Raw genomic sequence first — 12,643 nt, 5'->3', positions numbered from 1 at the left:
TCCTATATATTAAAAATAAATATAATATAAAACATAGGATCGTGGGAACAATACTATGCAAGTATGTCTAAGGCCTGGTATTACTGACTGACTGTAATCTTTGGTTAACAGAAATATCAAACATTTTATGAGGGATAGGCAGGGCAAAAAGATGAACCAAATAAGGCACTGTTGAGAGGTATGTCAGGTACTTTTTTTTTTGGTTTTATTTCCTCAAAAGGAGGAAGTCAACACTGGCTCAAATCATGAGTTTAAGCAAACAAAATCCATAGCCATATATACATACCTTTATGTAGATAGACTTAAAAGTTCTTGCCATCCTTTTCAAGCACTTAATAATGCTCTCCTCCCAAATCGAGCAAAGCCATACATGTTAGCACAGGTGTAAATATGGGTCTAACCATACGGTCATTAAGACGAGCCTTAAAGCTTACCAAAGTAATACTTTGTCCTGTAATAGCAATTTATTTCATAGACTGGGAATATTTTGAGTTAGAAAGCTATCCCTCTAGCAAGTCTTGTTTATTTTTTGCTATAGATTTAGGTGTTTATTGTTGTTGTTTGTAAAACCACTGATTTTGTGAAGAAATAGGAGGACAAATAGGACTTGGTCTTTCATGGCTTAAAAGGTGAAATATAGGTCACTTCAGAGCAGCTGTTAAAGTTTATGGAGAGTCATGTTGGTCTATTGGAACAGTTGGAGTATTTAATGCTGTTCATTTTCTTATTAGAAACCTTTGAGACCTTTCCATTTGAGAGATATGCTTGGATTTGTACCTACCAAAAGGAATAATATTCATTGATGAGTCTGGTAAGGGAGGAGTACAGTGGTAGGATAGTTTCCTTGGATCTTGAACATGCTCCTTTGGGAATTAATGGGGCCAGATAGAAGTATTTCCTGACTATGGTAGTAATAAGAAAGTTGTTCACATAAGTACCTAGGTCTTTTATGACAGTGTCTGTCTAAAGAGAAGTATCATTTATGATGCATGAGATGGAAACAGCTTGTTTACTGAATGCTATGATGCTGTTTTTTTTTTTTGTTTTTTTTTTTTGTAATTAGCCTGAGACCTTTTTTGGTATTCTAGGTATGTGTATGTTCTAGCCTTCATCACAGGATGAGTAGAAAATATTGCCCAGCTTGTAGTCATCAGCAAACCTCATCTGGGATATTGCCTGGATTTATGAAAAATAAATATGACACAGAAGAGGACCTAGTACTTATCCCTGTGATACCCCACTAGTTACAGTTTTTGCATTCTGAGAGGGTACCAGCAATTTTAATAACTGATTCTATTTCAGACAGGTGGCTGTTTATATTGTTGAGTCACTAAACATCAAAACCAAAGCATCAAACGGTCACACCATCGAAGTGTGGTAGTAGCTGAGTGCCCGAGACTGCTGTTCAGGAGGGTTTGAGGTTTTGCCCTTTCCCAGCTATAGCACTATCTCAGCATTAGTAGATATAATTAGCAGGTGGTGTGGAGGGGGCAGATGAGCTTTCCCCACCCTGCAAAAAATAAGTTTTATATATGTTTTTCTTATTGTTGATGATATAACCATTCAGTACTTCAGCCTTGATGTTTAGTGTGTCAATGCAGTGAGCATTCAACAATCTGAAGTAGATCCTCACAGCATGGGATAGTTTGGATATCCAGTTTGCAATCCAACAGACAATGAAGTTTATCTAATTTTTTTCAATACTACCAGCACTGGATGATAGTATCAAAAATCTTGGCCAGGTCAAAATAAGTTATATATACTGAGTAATCAATGTCCACAGCCTCTGTAACCTTTTCAAAGAAGCTTACTAGGTTTAGGAGATAGGACCCACCCTTCACAAAACTGAGCTTACTTGGGTCTAAATTACTTAGATTGCCTATGTTTGTGTAAATGGGTTCTGCTATGATACATTCCATGTAAGGCTAGCTTTTGGCCCAATACTGCCCTGGTCCCACAGAGCAGCTCCACACTAGGCTTTGACATGGTCATTATGCCTTATGCAACCTACAAGATTTAACTGGAAGGCACTACAGGAAAGTGCAAAGTATTTTCCTTATGTGTAGTCTTGCTTCCACAGTAGCGATGAGCGTCGTTAGTAGAGCAGACTACATTTCTTGTCATGTACTGCACTGCACTAGTGTCTGGTCTAGTATTATTCATACTATAGTATCATAGTATTATTTATACTGTAGTATCATACCATTTGTATGGCTCACAGTGTTAAATTCTCATACTCTCAGAGTAGCCAGTTGCTGCTAGTGCTGGGTGCTCAACAGGATTTTCAACATAAAACTGAGGTTGGATTAGCCATCTGGTTTTGTGTATCATTGTAATTACTGTTGCAGGAGATGCTAAGGCCAGACTTAATTTGAAGATAAACAGCGGCACTATGTTTTCTTCTACATCTTTTTTTCTGATATGGAATATATGGTTGGTTGCTAATGAAAATTGTTATAAAATCTGTGAAATAGCCACCCTCAGCCAGTATTAACAAACACTAGCAAGCACAAATAAACAAACAAATAAATATATGCAATGGCTAAGGTAACTTCTCATCATGAAGACGTCTGATGGAATGCTATTGGTTCAATGATTTGTCAGAGAAATGCTTGCTGCAGTTGCAGACAGGAGTAAAATAATCCCAGAGAAGTGAGATTTGTGTGTCTTCAGCAGAGGAAAGCAAAGGTGGATTAAAATATGATTCACCTTGGCTAAAAAAGTAAAAACAGTAACAAATTCTGCAGACAGGCACATGTAGGAGTTAATTCGTTTTTGCATTACAGTGGCTATAACGTATCACTCATTAACATTGTGCTTATAGCATTTCTAATATGAATGAAATGCAGTGACATTAGCACCAATACAAATGATTCAAATAACATTTTCACTATATATATATATATGTATATATATATATATATATATATATATATATATATATATATATATTGGAAACACATCCTTCATCAAAAGAAAACATTGATTTCTTACTGTTCTATGTACTAAAAGTATGTGTATTTTGAAAAACAAGACATTTGTCAGATCTGTCTGGTTGCATTGCAGCACACGTAGTCAATAAAATTAGACAGTCAGGCAGCTGACAGGTAGAAAACTGATAAAGTAGTCATTCACTGTATACTAAACCTTAAGATGCACAAGGTCTGCTGGTGGTGAGAAAAGTATTCTTTTCTGTCTTGATTCAGTCTTCATTTCTGCCTCTGCAGAGTATAGATTGCTTTACTTGTACAGAGAATTGTTGAACAGTGCAACATAATCCAGCCAGAAATTATTGCTACTCTGCTAACTTGCTATTACTAGAAACATTGTTTAATTCTGGAGGATTAATAGTTCTGCAGTTTCTAAGTACAGGATAACAGAAACATTATTATGCAGTTCATTTTGGTCTGGAAACATGTACTTGTTCAGTTTATTATTACAAATACTATTCTCAGACCTGGTTGAATAAAGGAAATCATAGGAGTACTAAACTACTTATGCACTGGTAGAAAACCATTGTATGAAAGGTTATTTCATGTGAAATGTAAATACACACGCGCGCACACACACACACACACACACACACACACACACACACACACACACACACACACACACACACGCACGCACACACACATACTGTATGCATGCATGTGCATACATACCTATACAGACACACACACACACACACACACACACATATATATATATATATATATATATATATATATATATATATATATATATATATATATATCTTGCTTGCTAAGTGTAGCTGATTTTTCAGAGAATTGGAAGGCATATTGGACTATGTTACTGAAAAATAATGCCAAAGTACAGGCAATTTAAATGTTTTCCTGTTATACTTAAATAGTTATACATATCATTGAGTGGATTGTTTGCATGGTGGTTTATGATCAGTACAGCATAGTGGATGGCCTTTTTTTTTTTCAATAATAAATTTTTATTGTTTTATTATATTCCATACAAAATTAAAACAGATACAACATTAAAAAAAAAAAAAAAAAAAAAACTACCAACTAATGTAACTAACAATAACGCCACAACATATATACAATATTTACATGAATGCTTCCAAGTAACACATTAAATTATACAAGAATAATATAAAAGTAGTTAAAATCAATTCGAATAATGAACAGTTTGCTGTTACAGAGTCTTTTAAAAGTGTAAAAATAATTCTTGTTAAATTCAAATTTGAAATATTATGCTAATATAATATTAAATACTTGTTCCCAAATTTTTGGATTATTAATATTTTTATTATGTTGATTCAAAAGTAATTTGTGGGCTACTATATGTCTTATTGCTAATACTCTAAAGTTATTCCATGATGTTTTGGATGGGTCTAACCAATTAGTAGCTATATATAGCTTCATCAATAAAAATATATTGATTAATACGATACTTTGAGATCTAGAAAGTTCTTTTGGGGGAATATGCAAAATCATGAATTTCCATGACAATGTTGTACTTTGATAACCCATCTTCTGAAGTTGTATCTTTAGCGAGTTTCAAAGTCTATATATGCATTTGCAACTCCAGAACATATGAAGAAGATCGGCAGATTGATCCTTACAGTAAGGACAAATTGGGGAATTTTTAGAATTAAATTTATGCAGGCTAAGGCGTGATTAATATGCATTATTCCATATCATCAACTGGGTATACATCAGTTTTTGAAGAGAAATAGATTTTGTAGTCAAATCAATTGCTTTTATAATGTGACTTTCTTCTGTCTCTGGAATTTTCTCTTTCCAATATTTTGACACAAGAACTTTATCTTGGAATTTGAACTCTTTTATTAGTTTATTTGCTGCTGTTATAAATGTAATATCTTGTTGGAGAGCTTGCCACAAATTCGAGCATGTAATTGTAATCTCTTCTCTGGGTTTAAAATTTTTAAAGTAGCCTATAGAAAGTTCCCTAATTTGTCGTAGAATAACAAGATATTTTTTAGGTAAATTTAATTCTTGTCTTATCTGATTAGCCGAGAGTTCGAGAAATATATAAATGTCAATTAAAGTTAAATTGACTATTAGTGGGAATTCTTTAAGATCAATTAATTGATTATTTAGTCTCAGGTTAGGGTTCCTGTGAAAAGGTTGAAAAGCCATCATATATTGAACAAGATCTAATGATTGAAATAAGGTTTGTATAGATGTTACATATAGTTTAACGTGATCCATTATTCCATATAATTTCAAGGTAAGGGTATTGCTTTAGGATTAATATTCAAATTTAGGATATATTTATAGTTCAGGACTACCCAAGTAGGTATCCACTTAGTACTAGTTATATCATAATTAGCAATTCTTAGAAGCCTGTTTGAGTTTACTATTAAGTAGTAAATTTCAAAATTTGGTAGCTCCAGCCCTCCTTTATTTTTTGGAGTCATTAAGTTATCATACAAAATCCTTGTTTTCTTTGTCTCCCAAATGAATTTAGCTAATTCTTTGTGAATTCTTTTAAAAAATGTCTTCGAGATTACTACCTGAGCAGATCTAAAAATATATAATAATCGTGGCAATACATTCATTTTAATAATTGATACTTTTGCTAATACTGGTAATCGTAAATTCTATCTCCCAAAATCAGATAATACTTGATCCCAAGCATTTTTAATGTTAGTAGTATAAAAGTCTTTATTATCTGTAGAGAAGTCAATACCCAAGTATTTAATGCTATCTTTACACGTCACTTGTCCCACCAGAGGCAACAGTGAAAAAGGTTTGGGAGTTCTCAAAGGGAAAATACTAGTTTTTCTAAGATTAATTTTATAGTTGGAAACTTCTGAAAAATTATCTATCGCTTTTAATATCTTTTTAGTGTCTGAGATTGGAGTTGTGCAATAAATGTTCAAATCATCTGCAAACGCTGCCATTGATATTTTTGTTCCGTAAACTATTGGGGCATTGTGGTATATATTCTGTTTAATATATAAGAATAAGGGTTCGATATATATATATTGAATAATAAAGGGGACAAAGGACAACCCTGACATGTTCCATTTTTAATTTGTATTCTTTTAGAAAAATTTCTATTAATATACAATGTGGTATAAGGATTACTGTATAAAATTTTTAACACTTGAACAAATTCTTGAGATATATTAAAGTATGGTATAATTTCAAACAAAAACTTTATATCAACCCTGTCGAAAGCCTTCTGCGCATCAATTATAAGGGCATACATGTTAAGGTTCTTCTGTTTAGCATAAGCTATCAAAGTATGAAGTGTAAGTGTATTATCACTAGTTTGTCTAGTTGCCATAAAGCCAGCTTGTTCCCTAGATATTACATGATTCATTATTTTTTTTAATCTGGTAGCTATAATAGAGGTTAAAATTTTCATATCTACATTTATTAATGATATTGGTCTATAATTATCAGGGTTTTGAGAATCGGAATTAGGTTTAGGTATAAAAATAGTTTTTGAAGCATTGAGATGGGGATCATTAATTTTATTCTTAATTATATAATTAAATACACACGAGAGTATTTTACCAAAGATATTATCAAATGTCTTATAAAATTCCACCGTCAACCCATCAGGACCTGGTGACTTATACGATTTCATATGTTGAATTGTATATATTACTTCCTCTTCAGATATCGGTTTAATCAAATCTCTTTGAATATTGTCTTCTATTCTCAGAAACTTAATAGTTTGTAAAAATTCATTACTAATCCTATGTTGGGATAAGTCATTTTGCCCACCATATATACTAGTATATATCTGCTCAAAGACAATAATGATATCTTCAGTTTTAGAATAAGTTGCATTTCTAAAATGTATTTCTGAAATTTGTACTGTTGTTCTCGATTGATTAATTATCCTAGCTAATGCCCGTGATGGTGTTTGAACATGACTGGCATACCTCACTAGCATCCTATGTTCCTGAAATGTCAACCTACTATTTTGTATTAAGAAGAGATCTTTTTGACATTTAAGTAATTCCACCTCTGTTTGAGCATTAAAATTTTGAATCAGTTTTTGATCAAGTGCCTTAATTTTAACTTCCAGTTCTTGAATATCTCTATTTTGTATTTTTTTATAATATGAAGCTTTTTGCAAAAAGATCCCTCTTATTTGTGCTTTAACTGTCGCCCAATCAATGTCAGGTACATATTGTTGTTTCTTTAGTCTATCTAATAACTCTTTAAGGTAACCTGTAATTTCATGTAATATTTCCTCCTTATTCAACAAATTTGGGTTAAGAGACCAGTTAAAACCTCTTTGCCTTTGGGTCTCCATTGAATATTTAGCAAAACTTAGTGAAATTTTTGAATGGTCTGACAAGTAATGTGCATGTGTAACAACTACGGGTTCCAAATTAACCATTATTCTTGAAATCAAGAAGAAATCTATTCTGGACCACATTTTATGACATGTAGAATAAAAAGTATAATTATTTGTGCTATTAGTAGTATTTAAATATTGAATAGGATCATATAATTGAAAGTCTTCCTTAATGTCACCTAGTACTGACACCGCTTGCTTATTAAATTCTCTTTGTGGACAAGATCTATCCAACTTCGGATTTTGATAAGAATTCCAGTCTCCTCCAATAATTATATAATATTTATCATATTGTGTCAAAATTGGATATAATGATGCTATGAATAAATGCTGGTCATTACAGGGTGCATAAACATTTAACAATAAAATAGGTTTATCAAAATGGGTAAATAAAAGAATAACATAACACCATCTTCCATCTTTATCTGTTTTAGAGTCTAAAATCTTTCCCTTATATTTATTTTTAATAATTATAGCTACCCCAGCACTGTTAGTTTTACCTTCTGAAGCTATTACTTCTCTAATCCACTTCTTGTTTTTGATATCAACCCATTGATCATTAGTTAAATGTGTTTGTTGAAGTAATATAAACAACGCCTTAGCCTGCAGCAATAAATGTAAAAATAACTTCCTCTTTTTTAACCTCTGTAGCCCTTTAACATTCCATGAGTCTATTTCCCACATTCAAAGAGTTGTTTATGAAATAAAAGTTTAAAAGGGAAAACAAAAAAGAAAAGTAAAATATCACGACAAACGTACATAATTTGGAAGCATTCTTGACATCCCGTCCTATCCCAGTGCCTACCCACTCTAACCCCGGACCAGGACATATATAGGTTTTGTGTAACATAGTAAACTGAAAGGGTCAAAAAGACAAAGAAACATAAAAACTTTAGATTATAACACCACAAACACATCTCATAGTTGAGACCTATATTAACTAACCTAACTATTACAAAGTATATTCTAAACATTCCCTAGTAAACACTGCTGTTCATCTACATCTTAGATTAGTTGTTGTTGAAATAAATCATATTAAAGGTAACAATTTCCCTTATTTATATAATGTAAACTATCACTATCTTCTAATAACATAAACCAGTGTCTACATAATGTAAGATATAATTATCACCTCTGAGTAAAAATATATAGGTTATATTATATGATATAAAGTTATAAAATATACTAAAATCCCCATATTTAACACTACCCCCTACACCCTTTTAATCTAACATAAACGACAGGGTTTATATTAATAACTAACTAGCAGGTGTATAAAGATGTTCCTATGTGCTTAAATTACTATAACAGTACATTACTTGTTGTTAAAATGTCTTTGCTGAGCTTAAAACAAGTCCTTTCGGGTTTCCAAGCCTGGAAACCATGTAGAATACTCGCGATGGGGGAACCGCTATTACAGCCAGACTTCCGGAAGCGCCACATCGAAATCCACCCCCTCGGCAGCACTGAAGGTATTTCCTGTCTTCTCGTCGATGAAAACAACTCGTAGAAGCCATAAAATTTCAGAAAACGATCGCAGGAAGCTGGGAACAGCAAAAAACAGCAACCCTATAACTCCAGAAGAGGCCTAATGCATTCCAAGAGAAGACAAAGGATTACCAAAACCTCGAGCCACAGTAATCAGCAAGTCCGACCTCATGCAGCCTGACAGTCCCAACGGAAATGCAGTTCAAGTCTCAGAAGCAGGTACACTCTTAAAAACCTTCAGAAAAGTAGTTTTTGCTTCATTTTTCACAGAAACAGAATATTTAGACCCATCTACTGTAAATGTTAATATATTAGGATATTTCATTTGGAATTTAACCTGTTTATCAATAAGAAACCTACAGTAAGGAGATAAGGACTGTCTAGCTTGTCTGACTTGCAAAGGTAAATCTTGGGCCAGAGATATTTTGTTATTTTTCCACATGATACATCCACCTCTTTTTTTTGCAGTTGTAAGAATTCTGCTAACATCCTGATAATTGAGTATTTTAGCATATATAGGTCTTGGAGTATTAGAAGCTTGTAGTTCTCTCAGAGCTCTGTGTGCCCTTTCAATAATGATTTGTTGTACCATGTCAGAGTCACTTAAAAGCAGTAAAAATATTTGTATTATAGATGGGATTAGGTCATTATATTGTACAGATTCTGAAATTCCTCTAATAATGATGTTATTCCTCCTGGATCTTGCTTCTAAGTCAGTAATTTTGCTTTGAATAGCCTGAATATCCAAGTCATGCATACTTGTTTTTTTGTTAGTAAAGATAGTTTGTCTTCATTTTCAGAAGTCCGAGCTTCAGACTTTTCCATTCTTTCAAGTAATTGATTACAAGAATTTCCAAACGTTTGTATTTGGTTGGTTAATTCTTTCAGAGCTTCTTGGATGGGTAACAAGGCAGTTCTGATGTCTTCCATATTTAGTGCTTGATCTGATTTGGTTTTAGTCTCTGACTTTTGTTGTTCTTGTTGTTTAGTAGTTTTTTGCCTCTTGGAGATCACATCTTTTTCCGGTGACCGAATATCTGAAAGTTTTGTTTTGGTAGTAGTTACGTCCATATTCTTTTCCTCTTTCGACATCTTTTTCCAGCACAAATGTTTACAGTGTATAGAGCACACGGTTCCTTTGTTAGATTCTCTTTTCAGAGCCAGCTAATCTATTATAATCCTGTTGAATAATGTATTATTTTCTGATTTTTTTTTTTCCTACAGAGTAGTTAAATGAAGTTGCAGTTATTTTATCGAAGATTTAGTGTTAAAAAGTTCCTAGTATTAATTCCAGGTTTAGATTTTCTCAGGGTATATGCAGAGATGCAGTTCAGCAGTGTTCACAGAATGGCAGCCATCTTTGAATCGGATGGCCTTTTTTTTTTGTTTTGTTTTGTTTTTTTGTAATCCACAAGGAGATGTTGCAAATATCCACAAAAATCACTTTCCATTATACACATACATAACTTCACTACTGTTATATAATGAAGAGAGATCCTAAAGTTCAAATTTTATTTATTTATTTACTTGTATACTTTGTTAACCATGTTAGTCCCACTAGGCTAGTGGCCTCTTTTCAGGGGAGACATAAGGTGATATTTCTACTACTAGGGAAAATTTAGCCAGGACATCAGGTGACTACCAGTATTCTTTTTGATAAGTGCTGTGGGATCTGTTACATCCACCTGAGCTACCACTAACTCAACCAGATGGGGCCTTAATTTAATGTCTCATCCAAAGGCCGACACACTCTAGAGAGCAGCACCTCCCTCATGCTGCACTGTAGTGTCAGCAATCTAATCATCTAGAGTGGGAAGAGAACCTACAGCCTTCTGGACTTCCAGCATCACAGCTGGACACTGATGTGGATTGTTTAAATCATAAGTATTGAACTATCGTGAATAGGCAGTCACATGAATATACCTGATTCATAATTTAGGCTAATTCCAGATAAAAATAAGTGCATTCTTGTTAATGGTCCATACTGCTACCTCATGGATTCAAGACACATTTTAACATAAAACTCTGTCAGACTACTACCCCTCCAAGGATAATGTCCGTACAGATATATTGTATGAGTGCTCTCAGGAGATACTGTGTTTTCTTTCTGTTTCTGCACTGCCTCATACCACTTCATTTTGTTGACTATACATCTTTAATTGCTATTTCACTAAGTCACATTCAATGCAAGCCAGCATTTAGCATTGAAAAATACATATTTTTATTATGCACTTTTTTTTTTTTGCATTTTTGTGTATGTTTTCTTTGCCTTTTCCCCAGTAACCACTTCCTTATCTATAGCTCACCACTCTGATGTTCTGACCCAAGAAACCAGAATTTTCTGCTTCTCTGTGTGTGCCCCACTCCCCATAATAAATTATAAAAGTGTTATGCATGTACAAAAACTCTGCAGACACTGTTCCTCCATTCTGGGTGCATTTCACTGCTCCAGTTAGAGTTTGTTTCGTATCACGAGTTGGAGAATAAAGCATTAAAGTTCATATTGTAGTGCTTTACTTCTTATCTGTATTGTAGCCTGTACTTCATTCCCTGCTTACATACAGTCTAGTAATCCATAATGTTAAACAGTGTTTTTTTATGCTTGGTGTTTTTCATATTCCAGTTTGCAATTTTACTCTGACTATCTTGCTTTCGTATGCGGGGTGTTATTTTTCTTTTATTTTGATTTAGTATGTTTTTGCATTGTACCGGTTCATTCTATGGCAGTCAGTGGCGGTGATCAGCTTATAGTATATCTGTGATTATTTTACTCATCTGAGTTGGCATTTAATTATATATCATCATCATCATCATAATCAACACCCTTCTTCCTATTTTCTACATGGGGTTGGGGTGTCATGTTAACTGTCCCCACCTCTCTCTATTCAATGCCACACTCCTGCCTTCTTCGACACTTATGTCTGACTGTTGAATATCTTCTCTCACACAGTCCATCCACCTCTTTGCTGGATACCCTAGTTTCTTCTTACTTTCTTCCTGTCTGTCCCAAACCTTCTTCACCAGATTGGTTTCTGTTTTTCTGCACATGTGCCCAAACCATCATGAACTGTTCTCCTTGATCTTTTCTGCAACTGGAGCTACTTTGGCTTCTAGATTTAGGTCCTCATTTCTTTGTCTGCCCCACAGTATACATCTTACCACCCTCTTCAGGCACTTAATTTCCATCACCTCTAGCTTTCTCATCTGTTCTACCTTTACTGCCCAGGTTTCTGTACCATACAGTAGTACTGGTCGCACCACTGTTTTGTACACCTGGCTCTTCAGCTTCTTTGGCATTCTTTTGTCATACACTACCCCTGACACTCTATGCCAGGTGGATGCAGCCCCTCTGATTCTAGCTTTGACCTCTTTATTCAGACTTACCTTTTCCTCTACCACCACTCCCAGAGTTAATGCGCATGTGTCTTCTTTTATTCTAGACCTTTAAATGAATATATGAAACATGATTTTCTATCAGTTCACTACTGTACATGACATGAGCTTGGCCTCTGGGATACCGCCTCACTTCCAAGTACTGCAAGTGGACTTATGTATAGCTAGGATAGCCATCTACCATGGCAAATGCTGTAAATTGCATCACCTTCTGGGATAGCCACATCCCCATCAACAAGTAATAAATAGACAATGTTAGTATGTGATTGGATGTTTGTTGCCCAGAAAAAGAGAACAAAGTAAACATTTTTCTAATTGTTATAGTTAAAAGACAACTACAAATTTAGTACTAAACTGCAAAACCACAAGTCACATGTCTATTCTTCATAAGAGGTGTCTACGTATCAGCTTCACTGCATTGATTTATGGTTTCACTTGT

The sequence above is a fragment of the Protopterus annectens genome, chromosome 12.part0 (assembly GCF_019279795.1).
Source record: "Protopterus annectens isolate FY-2018-M chromosome 12.part0, PAN1.0, whole genome shotgun sequence".
Taxonomy (NCBI): Eukaryota; Metazoa; Chordata; order Ceratodontiformes; family Protopteridae; genus Protopterus; species Protopterus annectens.
The sequence above is the reverse complement of the archived record's forward strand: the minus strand, read 5'-3'. Positions refer to the sequence as shown.